At 45.0% G+C, this 25,981-nt stretch overlaps 1 protein-coding gene across 3 annotated transcripts in view; it reads left to right on the top strand.

Annotated features, from left to right (window-relative positions):
* Positions 1 to 25,981, top strand: part of LOC138288162 (arylsulfatase A-like) — a 234,653-nt gene that overhangs the window by 56,930 nt on the left and 151,742 nt on the right. The gene's annotated exons all lie outside the window — the stretch shown is intronic.

Raw genomic sequence — 25,981 nt, 5'->3', positions numbered from 1 at the left:
AAATTGCAAAAATCAATTTCTAATGACAATTTTGGAATTTGTCGTGTGATCAGGTATTGGCTGAGTAGTCCAGCAAATGCAAAGTCTTGTACCCCACCGCTGATCCACCAATGTAGGAAGTTGGCTCTGTATGTGCTATTTCAAAGTAAGGAATAGCATGCACAGAGTCCAAGGGTTCCCCTTAGAGGTAAAATAGTGGTAAAAAGAGATAATACTAATGCTCTATTTTGTGGTAGTGTGGTCGAGCAGTAGGCTTATCCAAGGAGTAGTGTTAAGCATTTGTTGTACATACACATAGACAATAAATGAGGTACACACACTCAGAGACAAATCCAGCCAATAGGTTTTGTATAGAAAAATATATTTTCTTAGTTTATTTTAAGAACCACAGGTTCAAATTTAACATGTAATATCTTGTTTGAAAGGTATTGCAGGTAAGTACATTAGGAACGTTGAATCATTTCAATTGCATGTATTCTTTTCAAGTTATTCACAAATAGCTATTTTAAAAGTGGACACTTAGTGCAATTTTCACAGTTCCTGGGGGAGGTAAGTTTTTGTTAGTTTTACCAGGTAAGTACGACACTTACAGGGTTCAGTTCTTGGTCCAAGGTAGCCCACCGTTGGGGGTTCAGAGCAACCCCAAAGTTACCACACCAGCAGCTCAGGGCCGGTCAGGTGCAGAGTTCAAAGTGGTGCCCAAAACGCATAGGCTTCAATGGAGAGCAGGGGGTGCCCCGGTTCCAGTCTGCCAGCAGGGCAGTCCTCAGAGGATTCAGAGGTCGCTGGTCCCTTTGGAAGGCGTCGCTGGAGCAGAGTTCTTTGGAAGGCAGGAGACAGGCCTGTGAGTTTCTGGAGCCAAGGCAGTTGTTGTCTTCTGGTCTTCCTCTGCAGGGGTTTTCAGCTAGGCAGTCCTTCTTCTTGTTGTTGCAGGAATCTGAATTCTTAGGTTCAGGGAAGCCCTTAAATACTAAATTTAAGGGCGTGTTTAGGTCTGGGGGGTTAGTAGCCAATGGCTACTAGCCCTGAGGGTGGGTACACCCTTTTTGTGCCTCCTCCCAAGGGGAGGGGGTCACATCCCTATTCCTATTGGGGGAATCCTCCATCTGCAAGATGGAGGATTTCTAAAAGTCAGAGTCACCTCAGCTCAGGACACCTTAGGGGCTGTCCTGACTGGCCAGTGACTCCTCCTTGTTTTTCTCATTATTTCTCCTGGACTTGCCGCCAAAAGTGGGGGCTGGGTCCAGGGGGCGGGCATCTCCACTAGCTGGAGTGCCCTGGGGCATTGTAACACAAAGCTTGAGCCTTTGAAGCTCACTGCTAGGTGTTACAGTTCCTGCAGGGGGGAGGTGTGAAGCACCTCCACCCAGAGCAGGCTTTGTTTCTGTCCTCAGAGAGCACAAAGGCTCTCACCGCATGAGGTCAGAAACTCGTCTCAGCAGCAGGCTGGCACAGACCAGTCAGTCCTGCACTGAACAATTGGGTAAAATACAGGGTGCATCTCTAAGATGCACTCTGTGTGCATTTTTTAATAAATCCAACACTGGCATCAGTGTGGGTTTATTATTCTGAGAAGTTTGATACCAAACTTCCCAGTATTCAGTGTAGCCATTATGGAGCTGTGGAGTTCGTTTTTGACAGACTCCCAGCCCATATACTCTTATGGCTACCCTGCACTTACAATGTCTAAGGTTTTGCTTAGACACTGTAGGGGCATAGTGCTCATGCACATATGCCCTCACCTGTGGTATAGTGCACCCTGCCTTAGGGCTGTAAGGCCTGCTAGAGGGGTGACTTACCTATGCCACAGGCAGTGTGAGGTTGGCATGGCACCCTGAGGGGAGTGCCATGTCGACTTAGTCATTTTCTCCCCCCCAGCACACACAAGCTGGCATGCAGTGTGTCTGTGCTGAGTGAGGGGTCCCTAGGGTGGCATAAGACATGCTGCAGCCCTTAGAGACCTTCCCTGGCATCAGGGCCCTTGGTACCAGGGGTACCAGTTACAAGGGACTTACCTGGGTGCCAGGGTTGTGCCAATTGTGGAGACAATGGTACATTTTAGGTGAAAGAACACTGGTGCTGGGGCCTGGTTAGCAGGATCCCAGCACACTTCTCAGTCAAGTCAGCATCAGTATCAGGCAAAAAGTGGGGGGTAACTGCAACAGGGAGCCATTTCTTTACACATGCAAAAAAATATATATTTAACACACAAAACACAGGAAGCTTAGCATAAAAAGCAACAAACAGTAAAGAGAAATACCGTCGGGAATAAAAAAAATTCTAGCTTCTGCGTCAAGAATTTTCAGTTCTATTAAGGACACGGAGGCGAGTATTATGCTTCTCTCTCTTTACTGCCAAATATAAAGCAGCCAATAAACTTTAACAATCTCCAATGAAACCCTGTAGTTCAGAGACCACCAATCATATGTAACCTCACTGTATATTAGTCTCTATCAACGTAGTCCTTCCTCTTTCTTTGTAATAAGTTTGTACAGTACTTGACTCATTGGAACTGGAAATTCGAACACACAACTCTGGACAGCCTCTGAAACTTCCTAACAGGAATCCGCCGTCGACCGGATAAAACTTCTGACAAGAAACGATCAAACTCCTAGAAATCCATGTTTAACTGGATCTTCAATCTCCAAAAATGATTTGGTTCCCTTGTTCCCTGTACCTAAATCATTCAAATAAATCAAATGGGAGGGCATGTCAACTTTAATAACATTGCTTTAACAAACCTTGTTAAAAATCAAACATATATCACATATTCTCTAATGGGTGGGATAATCCTCGCCTCCGTGTCCTTAATAGAATTGAAAATTCTTGACGCGTAAGCTAGAAGTTTTTTTATTCTATGTCAGGACCGGAGGCTTTGGATTATGCTAGTTCAAAGCTGATTCACAACAGTCGTCACTACATCAACAATTGGTTTATGATAAAATATCTTAAATGTCGAATCTGATGATCAATCTGCCGCTCTCATAATATCCTCTAAACAAGAACCAACAGAGAATGATTTAGAAGCCATCACTCCTCTAACTAAATGTGCACCAAACATAGAAATATCTATACCAGCTTCCTGAAGGATCCAACAAACCCAATGCGCTAATGTTGCAACAGAAACAGGACCAAAAGGCTTTTGCAACAAAATCAACAATTGTCCCTGAAAATCTCTACGTAATTCCCTAGTACATTCCTCATAAGCCTTCAAACATTTCACAATACATAATTTTTGATGATGAGGAAAAGCTGGATTAGAAACACATTTGGAAGATGTCTTTGTTCGGGTGGAAATAGTAAAAGAAACTCCGGAAGGAGTAAATACTCTACCTGCCAAATCCAATGCTCGTACATGCGACAATACAAAAGACACAATAAAATAGTTAACTTCGCCGAAAGCTGTTTACGTGAAAGATCTTCATTGCAAGGCCATGATTTCAAAAACTTTAAAACAATATCCACATACCAAAGGGAAGTTTGTTTAGTCTGAGGGGGTTTGATCATGCGGATACCCCGCAATAATTTACAGACCAACGGGTGTTCCCCAACCGGTTTCCCTTCTATATGGAGATGACCTGCTGAAATTGCTGACCTGAAATTGTTAATGGTTCTATAAGCTAGGCCTTGACCTGCTAGACTCGAAAGAAAATTAACAATCATAACAATGGAGGACCCCAAGGGATCAATACTTTGTTCACTACACCAACACAACCACTGTTTCCAGTCAGACTGATATCGTTTGTGAGTGGAAGGAGCTTAAGATTGGGACAAGAAAAACCACCCATTGTCCGAAACTCCCGGCATTTGCCAATGTCTCCGGAAATTCTCCACGCCATGAGGGACAATTGTCCCCCCATATCAATGGATGAGGAGCCCCCACTGGGTCCAGTAGCAGGCGAGGGTCCGGCGGAATCGCAATCGGACAAGCGCATGACATGGACATCGCTAACAGAAACCAAGGCTGAAGCTTCCAAATTGGAGTCACTAACATTAATTCCGCTCTCTGTCTCCTCACCTGAGAGAGTACTCTCTGAATCATGATGAAGGGGGGAAAGGCATAGAGCATCCCCGACTCCCAAGACTGAAGAAATGCATCCGTCCCTGATGCTAAGGGATCCGGCCTCCAGCTGAAGAAGTGATGTAGATGGGTATTGAGTCTCGAGGCAAAAAGGTCCATCTTGCAAGGACCCCAAAGTGAGTTCAATTTGTTGAAAATCTGAGGATCCAGCTTCCAATCGCTGCCATCCCTGAGGACTCAAGAATTCCAATCTGCAATCTGATTGGCTCGACCCGGACTGTACTCTGCCTTCACATATATGTGATGTCGAAGACAAAACTGCCAAAAGTCATTCGCTATCTCCACTAACACTTGAGATCTGGCCCCCCCGAGGCGGTTGATCTACTGAACTGCTGAAACATTGTCCATCCGAAGAAGGATACAACATTTCGCTTTGCCGTTCCAGGCATCCATGTGAGCCAGCCACCAATTGATCTCTGCCCGGGCTTCGTCCGACAGAACAATCTGTTCTGCATACGATAAGCCCCTGCGAAGATGAAGAATCTTCAGGCGTTGTTAAGCTCGATAATGGAGTGGTCCTGGGAAAATCGCCTGGATCGAAGAAGCTAACAAACGCACTAAACGAGCAAGGGTCTTTAATGATATAGTCTGCGAGGCAAGGGCTCTCCTCAACTCTTTCTTGATGGCCCTTCGCTTCGACAGAGGTAACAGCAACTGAGCTTTGATGGAATTCACCTGAAAACCTAAGAATTCTATGACCTTGGAAGGAGTCAAAACCGATTTGTCTAGATTGATCGGGAAACCCAGGCCCTGTAGAAGCTGAATCGTCCATGAAAGATGAAGAAGGGTCGCTTCTTCGGATTGTTCCATGATCAAAATATCGTCCAGATAGATGATGAGGCGTACTCCCCTTTCCTTGAGGCGTTGAACCACAGGCCTTAACAGTTTGGTGAAACACCAGGGGGCTGAGGAAAGTCCGAAAGGAAGAACGGCAAACTCGTACCACACCCCTCTCCAACAGAACTGGAGAAAACGGGGATGAGGTGCGAAAATGGGAACTGTAAGGTAAGCGTCTTTGAGGTCCAACCGCACTAAAAAATCGCCTTCTAAAATAAGGTCTCTCAATAGATGAATGCCCTCCATCTTGAAATGGCGGTAAACGACCCAGGAGTTGAATTCTTTTAGATTGAGAACCAACCTTGACCCACCCCCTTTCTTCTGCACCCGAAAAATTGAGCTTACAAAACCTGTCTGATGAGGGTCGGTACGAAAAATAGCGCGCTTCTGCAGAAGACGTGCTATTTCTTTCAAGACGTGCTATTTCTTCGTCAGACTTTCTGTCTGGGGAAAAAAGGGCTGGATGAGGCAGCGACATCTGTCGAGGAGTGGCATAAAAATCTATCCTGTATCCTTTGACTGTCTGGAGAACCCAAGGATCTTGTGACACACGTTCCCAGGCTACAACATGATCTTTCAATCTCCCCCCCCCCCTAGAAAGACTTCCGAAAACTGAATGATTCTCACCTGTGGAACCGCCTTCTGAAGAGGAGAAACCGCCTCTGTTACGGTAGCCACATCCTCTACCTCTGCGGGCTCTAGATGGATAGAATCCTGATCGTGAATAATGGCCTTGGCCTTGGTGGTACGTTCCGGAGTCCTGATGGAATCTTTGGCTTGACGCACGGCCCCTGTAGCGCCCGGCCCTGACAAAAAGGCCTCTGTTGAACATTTTCCTCATAGAGTATTGTGCCCTGTCTAAAGCTGAGAAGGTGGTAACATATTTTCCTAAATCCTTCACAAATTTGTCGCCGAACAACAAACCATTTGCGGAAGGACCTGCGTCATTGGGGCCAATTCTGCTAATTTGGGATCAAGTCTCATCAAGAATGAACGTCTACGTTCTGTGGACATAGCACAGTTTGCGTTACCTAAAAGACATATGGCTCGTTGAGCCCACTCCAGAACTGTCAGAGGGTCCAATGAGGATTCAGTTTCTTTAGCCTGAACTGCCAGCTCCAGAATCTTTGTGATAGGCCCTGAAATGTCTAGCAACCTGTCTTGGCAACCCTTCCAAGCTCTATCAAGTCCCTTCTTAGGGTCTTTGGCAAATTTTTTCATAAACGTTGCCATGTTCGGATCCAAATCCGGGGTCTCTGCTACCTTGCCAGGTAGTGAGGGACGGAGGCATTCAGAACCCAACGTGTTGAGAACCTCGCGGTCAAAACCCTTCCTGATGTGGTTTTGTACATACTGTGCCATCTCCTCACAAGGAATCCAATAGGAAGACCGAGGATGGATAATGTTCTCAGGGTCGAACAAGAGGTTCCGACAAGAAGAGCTGCGCTCTTGGACGTTATGCGCCTTACGTTTGCGCTTGCCTGTAAGCTTGGGATCATCATGTTCCTGATCTGAGCCAGAGGAATGAGATGCAGAAGAAGGTGGCCCCTCAGGTAAGGGGGTTGCATCCCGACCTGAGTCTGGAAACTCTAGTGAGGAATAAACGTCAGACCCATGATCTTGCATTACTGAAGCTGCCATATTTGCCAGAACATCAGCCGAAGATAAGGGTCTTTTAAAGGTTCTATGGACAGCGCCCATTTCCAAGGGCTGGTCGAGTTGAGAACCAGATTCAAGTAGAGGACGTCCTCTCAATTTGCGGTGCCCAAAACGTCTCAGGGGCTGAGCAAAGGGTTTTAGTGCATTTATCAGAGCCTGATTCACGGAATCCTGGACATGGTAGCCCAGAGCTTCCACTAGTCTTTCCTCCATATGGTCCTCCTGATCCTCGGGATGGTCCTGATAACATTCATCCTTCTCAGTGTAGTACGCCATTATGCAGACAGGATGTATGAAGGAGTTCAAGGAGGGGAAACACAGCCCCAGCAGGGAAAAGCAATACAAATATATACAAATATATATAAATATATAAATGTGTATATATACATCACAGCAAATATAATGTGGAGGGAGCCCCTGCAATTTGTTCCCTAGGCCAGGCCTTAATTTGAGTTTTTCACTCCATCGGGCGTTCCAGAGCTCAAAAATAACAATGAGTTCGAGAATGGGCTAAAAATAGCTCAGTCTTGTGTCTTTGCGCGTTGCGATCACCTTGCTCATCGGGAATTCCGGAAGAGCGAGGAGAGCACATGCACGGGCATGGATTTAGAAAGAGGACTTGTCCTCATCCCGCTAACGCGGTCTAGGAGTCATAGAGACTCTGAAGCTGAAACGCGTGGCCATGCCCCCCTGCCGCCCAGAAAGACAGAATCTCCGACTTAAGAGAAAAACAGGGCAAAAATTCAACGTGATCCAAACGATCGATAAGAGCGTGGCCAGCGCAAAGCACTCTGACGCGTGAGAGCCCGCTCCACACTGTGAGAATATTGAAGGATTTCACAATATAAATCTTGAACACCATAAGGAGAAAACATAGAAGGTGACTTATCTGTGGCTGCAGCAGCAAAGAAAGAGGAAGGACTACGTTGATAGAGACTAATATACATTGAGGTTACATATGATTGGTGGTCTCTGAACTACAGGGTTTCCTGGGAAATTAAGTTTTGAGATTGTTAAAGTTTATTGGCTGCTGTATATTTGGCAGTAAAGAGAGAGAAGCATAATCCGAAGCCTCCGGTCCTTAATAGAATTAGGTGGTGGGTTACGGCCAAAGGCACAAAGTGGAATGTAATGTAACAAAACAAGATGGCAATTTTTAACACTTCGATGCAGCATGTCCGCAATGGAGCACGGAGAGACAAAATAAACAATATGACTAACTCGTAGTCATACAAAGTGCTTAAATACCACTGATCAAGTTCACACTGCATTAAATGTATAAGCACCATGTCCTCCTTAAACAGCAGCGTGAACAAGAGGGCCAAAATGAAGTAGTTTGCTTGCAGTCAAACATAGCAGCAATCGTGTAATGGTCCATGTAGTAGGGTTGGTTCCAAAGGCAGCAAACAAAGCTCCCCAAGGCGGGGCAAATGTAAAGCATTTACCAACAACATCCAAAGATTTTGAAAAGACAAGCCCAAGAGCAAATCAAAGTGATGGGTGTGAGGTGGGCTTTGTTAAACCCCATATATACATACCAGCACGTCGGGAAGCGGCGCTTGCTTTCCTCTACGATCAACCTAAAAAGGAACAACTGTGAGACTTTATACTTAATATAGGTTAGCACTATTTGGGATTTAGAATGTTCTGCCGTAGCCTGAGTGAGCATGCCGTTCCCATGGTTACGATGTTAAATCAGCGCTTGGGGAGTGACGACACTCCATATCTCAAGCAGCTCTTACCCATACTGGGGACCTTAACTATATCTACGGGGTTTGGGCGTCATGATTTGTGTCAGTCAGGATTGCATGAATGAGTTTGTCTCACACTGCTGCAGTGGGGCGTGTGTGTAGACTCTGCATCTCCTCCCATTGTAGTGACACAGATTCCACCTCAGCCCATTGGATCATTACTGCCTGACCGTGAGTAGCCCCGGGTAGCGACACTGACTTCCATCTCATTGTGATCACGCATCTAGCCAATAACAGTACCAAATTGATAAAGTGGGTGGCACCTCTGCTCATTGCCACTAATAGAGGCCCAAGACAAAGCTGTCTACATTGTGCAAGACTTGTTGCAACATTATTCGCCAGAGTATTGTGCAAACGGTGTTCCAAAAGGCTCTTGCAAGGGGCAGCTCCAGAACATATGAAGCATAGCTGGCTGCACAGGATCCTCTAGTCATCTGACTTCAAGGATTCTAATTCCTAGCATATGTTCTGCATTCTAAGAGCACAGTAACTGCATGTAAAGTTAAAACATACCAATTGTCCCCTGCCAGACCACTCAAGAGGTCATTTTCCCAGTTCGGGCCCTCGGCGCACCACAAGGCAGTGTACTGTAGTAGGCCTGCCATAAAGTACAGATCAGGTAGACTTCCCCACCCCTTTCCTTATCCAGTTTCAAGGTTTCAATGCTAACCAAGCTTCTGTTGCTCACCCAGACCAGGGAGATCAAAATTGTATTTAGCTGTGCAAAAGTTGATCTGGCTATCAAGCACATTGGGTTTTGAAGCACATATAAACATTGGATGGGTAGCACCATCTTGCTGAGGGCAGTCCTGCCCACAACTGAGAGGGGTAGTTTGTTCTAGAATTGCACTGAGTCTCAAAGACCCAGCATAACCATACCCATGTTTTGAGCGTATTGGTCCTCTGGGGTATGAGCCATCCTGATCCCCAAATATCGGAAAGTCTGTGTCTCCAAAGGCACTCTCACCTCTTGGAGTTACCTATCATCCTTTCCCAAGACACCTGCAAGTGGGAAGAGCACCATTTTCCATTTGTTGATCCAAAAGCCCTAGACAGCCCTTACTCTTTCTCAGGCCAGTAGCAGAAAAGGAGCAGACATTCCCGGGGTGCCCCTCCCCATACCTCCTACACAACAGGTACTTTGTCGTTCATACCAGGATACTAGGATTATATCCCTGAATCAAGCGGCATGGAAACAACTCCCCGCCGAGTGCATCTCTGGGCTGAAAGATACCCAAATAACCTCCCTAATTAAGAAAATACCAGACTAAACAAGTGTGAAGTGTTGCAGTGGGGGAATTTTGGCTCTGATGAACATTGTAGGGAAGCTGTTCCAAGGTTTATATTGGTTTAGGGACAAGGAGCCCTGACTTCTGGAGCTCCTACCATAGGAGCAACCTGGAGCCATAGTTTAATATCCTCCCACGGACAGCAGAGAGGTTCCCCCTTCCTATAACACACCAATATGAGTATGTCTTAGTATAAGGGGATGTTGTCAGTGGTATCATGCTAGTTTCAAACTGGTGTCCAGATCAGCCTCCAATCGGAACCATGACGAGGTACGCCCAGAGGAGTGCATTAGGAATCTGTCTCTTACACATTTTGAATCAGTGTGTTCTGGGAGTGTGTGGCATCCATTGGATCATTCAGATGGAGGACCTTGATCTATTTCTCTTTTTCTCCCCTTCGCCTGCAAGCATAGCATAGCATACCCGCCTGCAGTACCTTACTGCACGATCTTGGAAGTTGAACAATCTGGCCTTTATCGGCCATGAGGGAGGCTTTTTAGGGGTTTATGGGCCAAGGACTCAATGTTACCTGTTCCAATATGAAGCTTTGTGAGAAGTCCTGCCGTGGTGCAATGGTTCTGTGCAAGGTAGACAGGAAGAGTTTAGGATCGCCTGTCTTCGCTCCCTCTCGAATGTCCATGAATTACAAATTGTTTCTACAGGAGTGCCCTTCAACATCCTCTGCCACATAGTCAAGTCCCTAGATTCTGCCGTGAGGCGTCTTACTTTGGATCAAAGTTGCTTTCTGGTGTCTTCTAGCTCGGTGATCTGTCCCTCTGCTTCTGCCATCCTTTCTGTGGTATTACCTAGATATTACTTCAGAAGAGTTACATTGGCCTCCACATCCCTGACTTTCATATTAAGGGTCATTTTGTATCTTGTATGGCTTGTGCAGAGTGTGACTCTTCCTTTTCTATGGTGGCAGTCACCTTGGCAGCGTCTGTTAAATAATTAGGTGACTGCGTGTATATATCGATTTATCTTTGTTTACTTCGCTCTTGTGATGTATTGTTGGCCGGCAGTAGTAGCCCGAATAAAGCAGTGGCACCAAGATACCGGCCAGAAAGGGGACGTCAAATATTTGTATTAGGAGGAGCCCCCCAGCTTAATGGACAGTTTGCGTTAACAAGGTCACAAGGAATGCATGCAGTAAAGTGTCTCTTCTAGACTACCAAGAGCAGCCTCTCAATTGAAAGATTCAGCCTCACAGCTGATGAATATATTGTCAATTTGTCCTTCAATCTCCACTGTCAGAGAGTGCAAGGACGCTGCCCCTAGCTAGTCGAGGGGAAGGGAGGGTGACTGCGTCTATCCAGGTTCACCCCCAAGCATAGAAGTCTAGGGAGCCTGTATCACTAAGGGGCTGCATCACATTTCTTCCCCTGATGTTTATTTGGCTCTGTTGGGGAAGCATCACTGTACCTCTGAGGGAGAAGTCCCCAACACTGCACACCCCAGAACCTCATGGGCCTTACAAAGAGCAACACCATCACCGTGGCTCAGGGCACACGCAGAAGCCAGTCCTAACTTATCCTGGTCAATGAAGGTACTCACCTGTGGTCTCCCCCAGGCCAGTCGAGTTCACACGTCTTGGCTCTGGCCTGCTTGCAGCCAACTTAAGGGACGTGCAGCAGCATCACGAGCGGCTGATTACGTGTAGATGGTATCCACTCCTGGGATGCTGCTGGGCACTAGGTCTGCCTACTGCTGCCTTTCCGCAACCAAGGGTCCATTTGCCTCACCCAGCACTGCCGATCTGCAGAGTAAGCCATTCATCCCAAGGAACCAATGCAAAGCCTGCCTGCCTCTTCCAGTAGGTCGCAGGTGCCAGCTGGCATCTCCACATCTTTTCTGAGCCCACATCAACTCAGTGAGTGCTCTGTCATGACAGGTGTAGCATTAAGCCCCTGAAATCAGGTGTTAAGGGTCCGTCAAAGAGCTCTGCGCCATAGGATGATTCAGGATTAACAGCATCATGGCAGGAGCATTACAAGGATGTGTCCACGCTGTTCGACTATTAAAGAGACTCTTTTAAACTACAACCAATTCTAAACATAACTGCATTTTTAATTGTAGTTTTTTCAGTGAACATAGCCTGTGCCTGGAGGAGAATTGTATGAAACAAAAATTAAAACTATAGGTGTACAATGCTTACGTTTGCAGAGCCACTTACTTTCTTGTGTCCTTATAAAAGAAAGCTTACTATACATGTGGGAGTACATTCATGTAGTCAGATGCTTCCTTCGTGCAAGTGGCATGCACGTGAAATATAGCAACCAAACAGGCTCCACTTCAGAGCCAAAAAGGAGCACTCTCCGGATTCTCAGCCACATTCATTACACCCAGCGTGATGTGTTTCAGCAGATTGCCTTTCTCAAATGCCGGTAAAAAAATAGACATTTACTCACAGGTGCTTTAACCCCTTCGCTGCCAGGCCTTTTCCCCCTCCTGTGCTGAGCCTTTTTTTGGCTATTTGGGGCAGTTCGCGCTTAGGCCCTCATAACGTTTTCTCCACATAAGCTACCCACCCCAAATTTGAGTCCATTTTTTCCAACATCCTAGGGATTCTAGAGGTACCCAGACTTTGTGGGTTCCCCTGAAGGAGACAAAGAAATTAGCCTAAATACTGCAAACATTTCGTTTAAAAAAAAAAGAAAATGCGAAAAAAGGGCTGCAGAAGAAGGCTTGTGGTCTTTCCCCTGAAAATGGCATCAACAAACGGTTTGCGGTGCTAAAACCACCATCTTCCCAGCTTTCAGGAACAGGCAGACTTGAATCAGAAAACCCAATTTTTCAACACAAGTTTGGCATTTTACTGGGACATACCCCATTTTTACTATTTTTTGTGCTTTCAGCCTCCTTCCAGTTAGTGACAGAAATGGGTGTGAAACCAATACTGGATCCCAGAAAGCTAAAAAGTAAAAGTAGAAAAACTTCTGAATTCAGTAAGGGGTCATTTGTGTAGATCCTACAAGGGTTTCCTACAGAAAATAACAGCTGAAATAAAAAAATATTGAAATTGAGGTGAAAAAAACAGCCATTTTTCTCCACGTTTTACTCTGTAACTTTTTCCTGCGATGTCAGATTTTTGAAAACAATATACTGTTACGTCAGCTGGACTCTTCTGGTTACGGGGATATATAGGGCTTGTAGGTTCATCAAGAACCCTAGGTGCCCAGAGCCAATAAATGAGCTACACCTTCCAATGGGTTTTCATTCTATACCGGGTATACAGCAATTCATTTGCTGAAATATAAAAAGTTAAAAATAGGTATCAAGAAAACCTTTGTATTTCCAAAATGGCCACAAGATAAGGTGTTGAGAAGCAGTGGTTATTTGCACATCTCTGAATTCTGGGGTCCCCATACTAGCATGTGAATTACAGAGCATTTCTCAAATAGACGTCTTTTTTACACACTGTCTTACATTTGGAAGGAAAAAATGTAGAGAAAGACAAGGGACAATAACACTTGTTTTGCTATTCTGTGTTTCCCCAAGTCTCCCGATAAAAATGGTACCTCACTTGCGTGGGTAGGCCTAGCGCCCGCGACAGGATATGCCCCAAAACACGACGTGGACACATCACATTTTCAGAAAGAAAACAGCTGTTTTTTTACAAAGTGCCTAGCTGTGGATTTTGGCCTCTAGCTCAGCAGGCACCTGGGGAAACCTAGCAAACCTGCACATTTTTGAAAACTAGACACCTAGGGGAATCCAAGATGGGGTGACTTGTGGGGCTCTGACCAGGTTCTGTTACCCAGAAACCTTTGCAAACCTCAAAATTTGGCTAAAAAAACACTTTTTCCTGTCATTTCGGTGACAGAAAGTTCTGGAATCTGAGAGGAGCCACAAATTTCCTTCCACCCAGCGTTCCCCCAAGTCTCCCGATAAAAATGATACCTCACTTGTGTGGGTAGGCCTAGCGCCGGCGACGGGAAATGCCCCAAAGCACAACGTGCACACATCCCATTTTTTGACAGAAAACAGAGGCGTTTTTTGCAAAGTGCCTACCTGTAGATTTTGGCCTCTAGCTCAGCGGGCACCTAGGGAAACCTACCAAACCTTTCCATTTTTTAAAACTAGAGACCTAGGGGAATCCAAGATGGGGTGACTTGTGGGGCTCTGACCAGGTTCTGTTACCCAGAATCCTTTGCAAACCTCAAAATTTGGCTAAAAAAAACACATTTTCCTCACATTTCAGTGACAGAAAGTTCTGTAATCTGAGAGGAGCCACAAATTTCCTTCCACCCAGCGTTCCCCCAAGTCTCCCGGTAAAAATGATACCTCACTTGTGTGGGTGGGCCAGGTGCCTGCAACAGAATAAGGCCCAAAACTTGTAGAGATAGAGGGGATAGCACAGCGAGTTTATAAGGACATATTCTTCTTTTATACATCTTTAGGCTGACTCTGCTTTGGGGACCCACATAAGTGAGGTGTCATTTTACTTGGGAGACTGAGGGGAACACTGGGAGTAGGAATTTTGTGCTGGAGCGGTGATCGTACAAATGAAAGTCAGGAAAATATGCTTTTTTAAGCAAATTGTGAGGTTTACAGAGGAGTCTGGGTAAGAAAATGTTGGGGAGCCATGCAAGCCACACCTCCCTGGACTCCTTGGGGTGTCTAGTTTTAAAACATGTCTGGGTTTGGTAGGTTTCCCTAGATGAAGGCCGCACCCATGACCAAAAACATAGTTTCCCGCTCCCCCCCAAACACAGGTAGTTTTGTAATATATCATTTTGATGTGTCCACATACGCCTGTGATGTGCCAAACACTAAAATTGTGAAAAGAAACGCACTTAGGTTATGTGAAAAAGACCCCTCACCCACCAACCAAGTTGGTGGCATGCTTCATCATCGGGGTCCCACCCGAGGCACCTAGCGTGTCACAGGTGTGCTGCGACGCCTGATTACAGCGGAGCAGGTTTTGTCATTTTTACCACACATACTGGTTGGATTTGGCACGAGGGTGAGTGATGGTTCAGTGGATAACATTTTATTAACAAGAGATTTCACAAAAATGAAATGCACTGTTGATAACTGAAAGGCAAAAAACTGAACCAATGACTTACAGCTCGTGAGCTGTAAAGCCGCGAAAAGGCACCAACCGCTTTACAGTCCATTCACACACCTTTCATACATGACACGCACAAGACCATTCACACCGCCAGCCACGGGCCCAGCACATTACAACACTCACATCTCAACACTTACATACGCCCACATGCCTGATACAACAATCACACCAGCTGATGGTAGTGTGTGGACTGGTGTTTGGCTGGCAGTGTGTTGCAGTAGCCAACAGCAAGTAAATATGTACACCCTCAGCCAAGCCCCACTCCACACACAATGGAACCTTTTTTTTTTTTTTACCCAGAGGAACCCCTAACTAAGTAGAAATAATTACAAAACTACAAACACAAAAGCTTTAACTAAGTACATGACAGAAATGCTAACCATGAAACTGAACACATGAAAATACAAAACAGACATGAGTTTACACTCATGGTTGTTCCCAGTAATTCTTCTGGGTGTGGTAATTCTTAAAACAACCACCCACACACAGCCCAGGCTTTGAAGGACAATCTGGGCAGTACATTTGAGTCTCCCACCAGATACCTCTTCGAAAACACACTCTACATTTCTTAGCTGGAAAGTCTTTTTTGGGTGTGGGAGGAATGTGCTCCGCAAAGTGGCGATCTTTCAATCTAGCCACATCCTCCACCACTGCTTCTCTAGGAACTCTGGCCTGTTCCACCACAATAAGGCTCTCTATCACTGACTCCTGAAATTTCTCAAATGTCATCTTCGACTCTGGAGACCTATCCTTAAACACAATAAAAGAATTAAAGGTTGCTAAGTGGAAGAGGTGAATTGCTAACTTCTTATACCAAACGTAAGACTTACGAATAGCAGTATAAGGTTCCAACCTCTGATCAACTCTATCTACACCTCCCATGTGCTTATTATAATCTAAAATGCACACAGGTTTGCGCACTTCAGCAACCTGGCACCAAACAGTCATGGGGGAAGTACTCTCATCATGGATAGTACTTAGCATGTAGACATCCCTTGTGTCTGAAAATTTCAAAGCTAGCAGCTCATCATTCCGCAAGGCACAGCACTGTCCCCTCTCAAGTTTTTTACAAACAAGCTCCCTTGGATAGCCTTTCCGGTTACAACGAATTGTGCCACAAGCAACAGTGTCCACTTTAAACAATTCCTTGAACAACTGCACTCCAGTGTAGAAGTTATCTACTTACAAATGGTGACCTTTGTTGAACAGTCGTCTACCAAGATCCCACACAATTTTCTCAGTGGCTCCAAAAGTGGGAGGACAACCAGGGGGGTCAATATTGGAATCCCTACCAGTGTAGACACAGAAACTATACACATATCCTGTACTACTTTCAGACAGCATATACAATTTAATTCCATATTGTGCCCTTTTGCTAGGAATGTACTGCCTAAAAACAAAACGACCCTTGAAGAGGACCAAAGACTCGTCCACACTTATCTCTTTGCCTGGAACATAGACCTCCGAAAACCGATCTACAAAATGATCAAGGACAGGCCTAATCTTAAAAAGACGGTCAGAATCAGGGTGATCTTGTGGCAAGGCTAATGCATTGTCAACAAAATGCAGCATCCTAAGAAGAAGCAAATACTGATTACGACTCGTGGTCGCAGGAAATATAGCTGTTGCCATCAAGGGACTAGTAGACCAATAAGAAGCCAGTGACCGCTTCCTTATCAACCCCATCAAAAAAGTCAAACCCCAAAACTTTTTTATCTCCTCAAAATTTGTGGGAATCCACTGGGCAGCCCTAGAGTGTGGCCTAAGTCTAGCAGCGTTGTCCCTCAAATGCTGCTCCGCATACAAATTAGTCTGCTCAACAATCTCTTCCAAAAACACATCATCCATGAATAACTCAAAGAAATTGACAGGCAAAAAGTTCTCTTTATTGGCGCTACACACCAGGAGACCAGTAAAGGCAGGCAACTCTGGCTGCTCCATGTTTGGGGCAACCCAGAGATCAGGTCTTATAACGGGAAACCTTTCAGCCCCAGGTTGCTGCACTAATGGCACATCAGTGTCCTCCTCTAAAACCGGCCCTTCATCTGCACCGAGTGTGGCTTCCGCATCAGAACATTCCTCTCCAACAGAAACATCACTGCCAGAATCTCTCACTTCCTCCTCTGCCTCAGATGCAGAGTCCGTCTCATAATCATGATCAGACAATGACTCAAAAAGCATACCAACCACCTGCTGAGCGGTCATCCTGCGGCTAGCCATGATCTTTCCTACTAAAATTAACTGGACAAATTCACCACCAACAACCAGCACTGTGTAAGATAAGTAATAAAGTGTAGCTTTATTAGTAAGAGTTATAAACTCAAAAACTATACCGCTCACTTGCCTGAAAAAGCTTGAATCACCAGCAACTACTCTGCACAGACACAGCAATCACCAATGATATCCCACTAAAAAGAGAGAAAGAAAATTAGAAATAAGACAAAACAAATATCATTGTGCACAAATCTAAGGACAATTTCACACACAATCCTACATTTAGTACACCCCCTACAAACATGTCATTCATGCATGGCAACAATACTCCTTTGGAGTAAATTGTTTTTACTTACCTAAAACATGCAACTATGCAAACCGCAGGTCAACCACAGCCAAAACCGTAAGGAGCCACAGCAAATAAAGCAAAAGCTTTGAACTAGAACAAAAAGTAGGAAAACATTTTTTATCACAAATGCAAATACTTCATCAGTTGACAAACACCCCACCATCAAACATTTAGAAATTGGTGCCTAAGTGAATTCTGCCCTGGGGGCAGATGGGCCTACTATAAAAATAGGCCTATCTGCCCCAAGGAGGGTAGAAAATACCTTTAGTAGTGGGGAGCGACCCTTGCCCAAGGAGACAGCCCCCAAACAAAAAAAACACACACACACTATCCCTGGTGCCTAAGTGGCTTCTGCCCCCAAGGGGGGCAGAAATGGCCAACAGGTCAATGCCCCCCACAAAAATAAACATTAAAAAAATCCATGGCGTTCTAGTGGTTTCTGCCCCCCTTGGGGGCAGATCAGTCTAAAAATAATAGGCTGATCTGTCCCCAAGGGGTGCAGAAATGGCCTTGGTACATGTGCCCCCAAAGGGGGGGGGCGACCTTTGCCCAAGGGCCCCCCCCCATCCACTAACACACACACACACACACTATCCCTGGTGTCTAAGTGGCTTCTGTCCCCCTTGGGGGCAGATCGGCTTAAAAAAATAGGCCCATCTGCCAGAAATGTCCAACAGGTCAATGCCCCCCTCGGGGGGGTGCCCCTTGCCCAAGGGGACACCCCCCCACAAAAATAAACATATGAAAAAAAATCCCTGGCGTTCTAGTGGTTTCTGCCCGCCTTGGGGGCAGATCAGCCTAAAGATAATAGGCCGATCTGTCCCCGAGGGGGGCAGAAATGGCCAACAGGTCAATGCCCCCCTTGGGGGGGCGCCCCTTGCCCAAGGGGACGCCCCCCACATTAATAAACAAATAAAAAAAAACATCCCTGGCGTTCCTGTGGTTTCTGCCCCCCTTGGGGGCATATCAGCCTAAAGATAATAGGCCGATCTGTCCCCATGGGGTGCAGAAATGGCCTTGGTACATGTGCCCCCAAAGGGGGGGGCGACCCTTGCCGAAGGGCCCCCCCCATTCACTAACACACACACACACACACACTATCCCTGGTGTCTAAGTGGCTTCTGCCGGGCCTAAAAAAAATAGGCCCATCTGCCCCCAAGGGGGGCAGAAATGGCCAACAGGTCAATGCCCCCCTTGGGGGGGCGCCCCTTGCCCAAGGGGACGCCCCCCACATAAATAAACAAATAAAAAAACATCCCTGGCGTTCCTGTGGTTTCTGCCCCCCTTGGGGGCAGATCAGCCTAAAAATAATAGTCTGATCTGCCCCCAAGGGGGGGCAGAAATGGCCCTAAAAGACATGCCCCTCAAAGGGGAGCGACCCTTGCCCAAGGGGCCGCCCCCCCATCCACTAAACACACAATCCCTGGTACCTAAGTGGCTTTGCAGAAAAGGCCAACAGTTATATGCCCACTTGGGGGGGGGCGCCCCTTGCCCAAGGGGGCACCACCCCACATAAATAAACAAAAATAAAAACATCCCTGGCGTTCCAGTGGTTTCTGCCCCCCTTGGGGGCAAATCAGCCTAAAATAGTAGTCCAATCTGCCCCCAAGAGGGGCAGAAATGGCCGTTTATAACTTGCCTCCAAAAGGGGAGCGACCCTTGCCCAAGGGGCCGCTCCCCGACACTCAACAAACACATCAACATAAAAAAAAAATCCCTGGTGTCTAGTGGGCATTCCTGCTGCCCGATTGCAATGCGATCGGGCAGCAGGAATGCTCAAAGAGACACCGGGGGAAAGGAAAACCCTTTCCTTTCACTCTGTGCCTCTTTCTTTCAAACCCCCCACCTACCGGGAAGAAACTCACCTCTGCCTCCGTTCGCGCACAGGAAGCAAATGGCTTCCTGCGCGACCGGCACCCTGTAATGAAGTCAGCGCCCGTTCGCGCGCTGACGTCATTATGGGGGGTGGGGCTGGCGGGGGTGGAAGGGGAAGGGCTTCCCCTTCCATCCCTGCCTTTGGGGGGACGCACACAGTGGGAGCGAGAGCGCTTCCTCTGAGCTGTGTGCCGAGGACGTAACAGTTACGTCCTCGGCACAGCAGCACTGTGCCGCAGGACGTAACCGTTACGTCCGCGGTACAGAACCGGTTAAATAGTTTTCCTTCAGTGTTATTTCATGATACTCGTAAGTAAAAAAGGACTAAAAATTCTCCATAAATCACACAGCTAGCAGCGCCTCCATGATCCCATGTAGTTTTAGTTGTTGCTTAGTCCCCTTTTTTAACTTTTCTTTAGTAGAGTTAAATACCCAAATAGTTCTGGGCACATTTCTGTTCACATTGTAACTGGCACATTTAGCTGTAATCTTTCATCTTTTCTGTTCTTATTAAAGCAAGCAAATGTGAGATTTTATAACGGAAGACTTGCAAGTGTGGTGTTTCTGTGTTTTGGCTCTCTGAATTTTTGAATTCTGCTAGAATCTCATGAAATTATTTTTAAAGTGCAGTCTGCTTCAGTTATGCATGTGGAGCAGTGTTGCCTTCTTGTGGTTCTGATGACTCTCTTATAATGGCGTGGTGAGTTTGTTGTCTTTCAGTTTTTGCTTTTTTCCAATTGTATTGTAGTAAGTTGATTTGTATTATAATTTGTTTGATGTTGTTATTGATCCACATGGTGGTCTTTTTGTGGTCAACCTTGGGTGAGGTGTTTATTGGTATCTATTTGCCCAGTGCAGAGGAGATCCAGTTATATAAAATGTGTGTATGTCTTTTGGTTGCATGTTTATTTGGGTTCTTTCAAGATGGGAGTTAAGTTTGTTGATGTCTGGTTTTCCCCATTGCCTGTGTGAGCGTTTGTTGTTGGTGGTTTCTGGGGTCTTTAAAGTGTTGTCATTGGTCATTGTGTTGATCTTGAAGGTGATGATGTTGTTCTGTTCTACAGCGTGTAGGGAATGTGTCTAGCTGTGTCTTTGTAGGATGCAGCTGTGACATCTAGAGTGGAGTGATATGGGCTGGAAACAATTTGTTGGAGTTTGAAGGCTTCAAAGTTGGTTGTCGTTTTGAGTATTCTTATCAAACCCTGTGTTGAGGTCTTCTACCTCCCATGCACTGGTTATGCAAAGGATATCTTTTAAGATGTTTGGCGATGCCGGGTATGAAGGTGATCCTGATGGCTTGCTGGTAATTTTTATGTTGATTTTAGGACAATGGATACAGTAGGTGCAGAATTGCAAGTGAGCACTGTCCACTTCTTATAATCATGGCAACAGTATTACCAAGTATGTGACTCAATCAATAAGAGCATTTGTAACAGAAGAAAAGAAAGAACAAAAAAATCAAAAACAGAGTTCATCTAGTCTGCTTGAAAGTATTGAGTGGCAGTACACATTAAATAACCTAAAGCATACGAAGTCTTTACATTTTAGGCTAATCAATCTTGTTGGAGGACGAGCAGTTATTCTTGATTTTGCCGGATCTAGGGGAGGTTAATCACACACTATTGACTTCAAAGAAACAGGAGGAGAGAAAGGAGTACAACAAGGATACAATTTGAAAAGGCGGCATGGAGCCGGGCAAGAATCTGGGTGTTAATATTCAAGAAAGATCAGTAACTGTCTAAAGCAATCACAAGTAGACTACACTGTAACGTTGAGTGAACACAGGCCACTGTTAACACAACATTTAATTCCATAGAGTAGGTCAAGAATGTTGAAGCGATTTATTTAATCTTTTTTTCTTTTTTTTGTTCATGGCTCTTGCATTTAAGTGTAAGCATTGTAATTGTCTTGTTTCTTTCCCCTGCGTATGAAAGTGGTTTAAGGCAATGGAGTGATGTAGTAAGGGGAAGAAACAAGGGCATATGGGATTTTTGTTTTGGGAGAGTTGGGGGTTTTCTTGCTGCAGTTTAGGGTTGAGGTTGTTTGGGTAGAGAATTCCGGAGCTTGATGTGTGTGTTGGCTTTGTGGAGGGTAGTGATGAAACTACTGTGTTGCCTGGTGGTTTGAATGTGGTTTTGAAGGTTCTGGGGGAAGGTGCTTTCAGGTAGCCTAGTGATCGTACATTTACGCCTTCCCTTGAGTTTTAGTTTACTTTTGGCAAATGAAATTGTGTTTGTTAGTACTTTGAGTTCTGATTTTAGAGTTGGTGTGTTTTTGATAGGTTGTGTGGTGTAGGTGTAGTGGTTTGTTTTGCATTTGAATAGTATATGTGGTTGATGGGAATGGTTTAGGAGCAGTTATGGTCACTCAGTAAATGTTAAGGAGGGGTATGCATTTGGTGTAGGTAGTATTTAGGGACTAGTAACTGATGAAGATTGTGTAACTGTCTGGTTGCTTACCTGAACGTCCTATGACTGTGATGCAGTATTTCTGGTCCATAGGCCATTTCCAGGCCCAAACAGACAGTACCCTTTAACTGAACACCCTAATCCCTAGGTTTAAATATCCCTTGTAATAAGGTGACTCGGGCCAATGGGAACCCTAGCCCCTGAAGCCAATCACAATCCAAACCATAAGCTCTAGGGCCAATACGAACTCTATAGGAATCGGTGGGAGGCCAAACCCTGAACACTACAGCAAATGGGAACCCTAGCCGTATGTACCAAAGGAGTTCAAGCTCTAAACCCTTGGCACAATTGGAACCCTGGCCCTAGGAACAGATTGGAAGATGACACCCAGGACATATTGTTTGGGGTCAAGAACAACAAGTTTTTGTGTTTATTTCGTCCTTGGGACACGTAGGCCCAATCCCCTGCAGCACAAACCTTTTGGCTCCCAGTTTATAGGGAAGGAAACTGTCTGTAATTGAGGTAATATTTGTATTTGAATGTTCATACTGTTCGAACTTGTATTTATGGATCATTAATGCAGTCTTTATTATTAGGGTGAGCACTCTAAATAAACATTGTAAGGTCACATTGCACTGCTGATAGTGGTTCCAGTAAACAAAAGTGAACACACAGTTGAAAAGTTTAACAATATGAGGCTATGTGTAATGCTCCTAGAATGATCTCCGATTAGATGCAGATGTTTGCTGATGCTTGTAAGCAAGATTGATGATTCTTTGCTTTCAAAATAAAATGTTCAGAAAGATAATATAAGTAGGAAAAAAATGTTTTGCTAAATTACTGTGAAATTTTAGGTACTATTTTGTTAAAGTATCATTTAGTAATATGTGCTGATGTATGCCAGTATTTCGAAAACAGTTTCATAATGGAAAATCGGTGTTACCATTTTCAACAAGATTATGGCAAACATAAAAATAAACGAGCACTGGTAAAGTGAACGGATCCGACACTGGTTGTCAGTATTTTGGTTTTGTCAATGTGTGTCTTGTTTTAATATTGCTTTTGTAACACTATTATTTTTGGAACTGCCAGGTCCTTTCCGTTGTAATAAACACTGGTAAAAAGCAAAAAAAAGGTTTTTAGGTCTCAAAAAGTATACATTGCCACAGTAGTTCCTGGCAGTGAACATAAATACTTTGTGTGTAAATATCCCTAATGGAAGAGCAGAATTCTGTCACTCTCAGTAAAGCCAGACGATCGATAGAGAGGGAAATAGAATTTTAATAAAAACAAAATTTCTTGGTTAATTAGGGGCCAAATTCTTAAAGAAAGTCACAAAAGTCCATCCGTGGTATATGTTCTGAATTAGTGGCTTTCGTGAAACAAGAATTTAGAGAAGTAGACCTGGAAATCCTACTCCTAGAAATATTTGTGAACTGTATTTTAGCATGAGCAAAAAAGCATGTGTGAGTTTGCTCATGCAAAAATCTATTACAAGTTCACTTTCCATCCAACCACCTTCTTCCCAACCCTGTAAGAACTTCTACTTCTGCCGTTTTTAGAAGTAAATTTCTAACCTTTCTCAGTATGGGAAAAGATTAGAGAAGAGCTTTTGATAATCCTTAAAACATTCAAGTTAGTAGGTTTGCACAGACTCAGAGGCATTCCAGCCCTGGAAATCTTGCTTGCTGCTTTCTCCAGCCACAGTATGTAGATCTGCGGAAAGGTGGCAAAATAAGGAAATTGCTATAGTAGGGTTTGAAATTGCTAGTATTCAAGCATAATTTAATGTTAGCCCTGGCATAATTAGAGAGGCTATTCTCTGAGCTCTTACATAATGAGATTGCTGCCATATTTGTTTGCTGCACTGCATGGCACCAAAGGGACAAATAGATATTTTTACAGGACAACTAGGTTTAAGAAACAGCCTGCTCTATGGACAAGTAGAAATGTTATTAAATTGCAAGCAGTATGAACCAATAGGGAGCCAAACCCTAAATCGTACAACCAATGAGAACCCTAGCCACCAATAGGAGGCCAAGCCCTAAACCCTACACCCTATGGGAACATTAGCTCTATGAACCATCTTATCCTAAGACTTGATAAATCAGTCTAGGAGATATGTGTAGATATGTCGAATTGCCTATTAGCAGTTCTACATTGGATGAACTGCAACTCCTTAAGATTAAATGGATCTAAGACCGAGGTCATGATTCTTGGAATAGATAGCCTCCGTGGCTCTTCACTGTGGCTGGTTAACCTCGGACTCTCTCCAGTCCCCGCTGAGAAATTCTAGAGTTCAGTTTTTTTTCTTATTGATACAGTCCTTAAGATGATGCTACAATTCAATGCAGCATTTGCAGATTATTGTCTTTAGCATAAAGGCCTTTGTAAACTCTTCCTTTTCACTCCCAGTACTTTGAGAGCCCTGTTAGCTAATTCTGCCATTAACACGCATCTGGATTACGCCAGTGCCTGCTATTTAGCACTTCCAACCAGATCGCTATGTATGCTTCCGCTCATCCATCATATTGCATTTAGGTCATTATTTAACCCTGGTAAATTTGGCATGGTATCTAACACTCACCGGACCCTTCACTGGCTTCCAGCTAAAAGACGAGTACAATTTAGAGGTTTATGCTATTGCTGCATTGTTTTTAGTGGTTGCTCCTAGGATATGTAGTTGTGGTAGGTCTTTGAAGTCAGATGATTTACCGCTTTTAGTGATTTTTTTTTTTTTTGAATTTCTAAAGCACTAGCATATGGAAAGTCCTTTTCGGTGGCTGCAACTTATATGTGGGATAGGGTCACAGTTTCTCCTCAGTTAAAGGAAAATCTGCAATCCATTTTTGCATTACAAATTTACATTCTTTCACTATTTCTTTCATTAGGTGATTTGTTAAAATCTGGATGCTGTTGTATTGCGCTGAGGTCTACGTTTTGTTACTATCTGACTTTGGTAGTAAGCAGTCTTCTGTCTGCTTAACTACAGTTTTAAGAAATCTCTGCAAACACATCACTTCAGGGAATAACCATGAAACTAATGATATAATTTATACTGTTTTTTTTATGAACATGGCCACTGGAAATATGGGGCCGGGGAAGACCAGGGTTAGATAAATCATGAGGCAAGAAAATGAAAATCACAGGTTGTAACGTGAAACATCTTGTCTTAGTATTACCTCATTACTTTGCCATTTTTACTCATGTTAACACTTTCTGGGCAAAGGTTTCACCTCCGTACCAGTTTGATGCCCATGTACAGAAACAAACAACAGAAAGGTGACTAGGCAACCTTTGTGAAAGGTATTTCACTGTGTGACAACACTCGTTGCCCCGCTTTTAGTAATGTTTGAACTATTTGAACTGGAAACATTTTTTTTGCTGCAATTTGCAGATTATGCAGCTGCAGATGGATTATGTGGCAAATGAAATGCAGAAAATCCATAATTGTGTGGAAATCGCTACAATATGGCATAATTCTAGTGGCCCTGGCTATGAATGTTGCCCACACAAATCGTATAATGAAATTTAAGAGACATAGGCCCTCATTATGACTTAGGTGGTCTTTTACCAAGCCCGCCAAAGCCCCCGGCGCCAGAAGACCGCCAGTACTGATGGTCTTCCGCCCCCCATAGTACGAGTACTGCTGGATTTCCACCACAATTTGGGCATAAATTGAGCAGCAGTCGTGCTGGTGGGTGGAGGTGTATGGAAGGTTCCACCACCGGCCCTGCCCCGCCAGAAGGACTCCGCCAGCCGTATTATGAGCATTACTATGCCTGGCGATGTCCTGATGACAGGGCGCTGCTGGCGGTGGAAGCGCCCGTTTCCTGCCGGACGACCTCCTCGCCAGACAATGTAAGTAGGGCATCCGACAGGAGAGGGGGGTGGGAGATGTTTTGTGTGAGTGGGTGTTGTCTGCTTGTGTGAATGTATGTGTGAATGCATGTGTGTATGCATGTGTGCATGCATGGTTGAATGCGTGTATGAATGTTGAAGTGTATGCATGTGTATGCGTGTATGAAGAAGTGTAAGCTTGTATGAATGTTGAAGTGTATGTGTGTGTGGATGCATGTGAATTAATGTGCGTATGTCAGTGTTGGTGAATGGGTGTATGCGGAGTGCATGTGGGTGTCTGTGTGTGTGTGTGTGTGTGTGTGTGTGTGTGCATGTATGCGAGGAGGGGTTGCTGTACCAAAAGGGGGGAAGCGGGCTGGGGGTTCTGGTATGGAGGGGGGGTATTTTGCTTGCTGGGGGAGTGGGGGAGTCGTCTGCCGGTGACAGGGAAGAAATTCCCTGTCACTTGTAGTCTTTCCGCTGGCTCCTAATACTGCTGCCGGTCTTCTGTGGACTGCCGGGTCGGGGATGCTCATCTCTGGCCCGGTGGGTCCGACTTCCCTTACGGTATGAGTGGGGATGTGGCGGGTTGGCATAGGCCAAC

This window comes from Pleurodeles waltl, chromosome 4_1 (assembly GCF_031143425.1).
Source record: "Pleurodeles waltl isolate 20211129_DDA chromosome 4_1, aPleWal1.hap1.20221129, whole genome shotgun sequence".
Classification (NCBI taxonomy): Eukaryota; Metazoa; Chordata; class Amphibia; order Caudata; family Salamandridae; genus Pleurodeles; species Pleurodeles waltl.
Note: the sequence above shows the minus strand (reverse complement) of the source record. Positions and strands in the feature narration are given on the sequence as shown.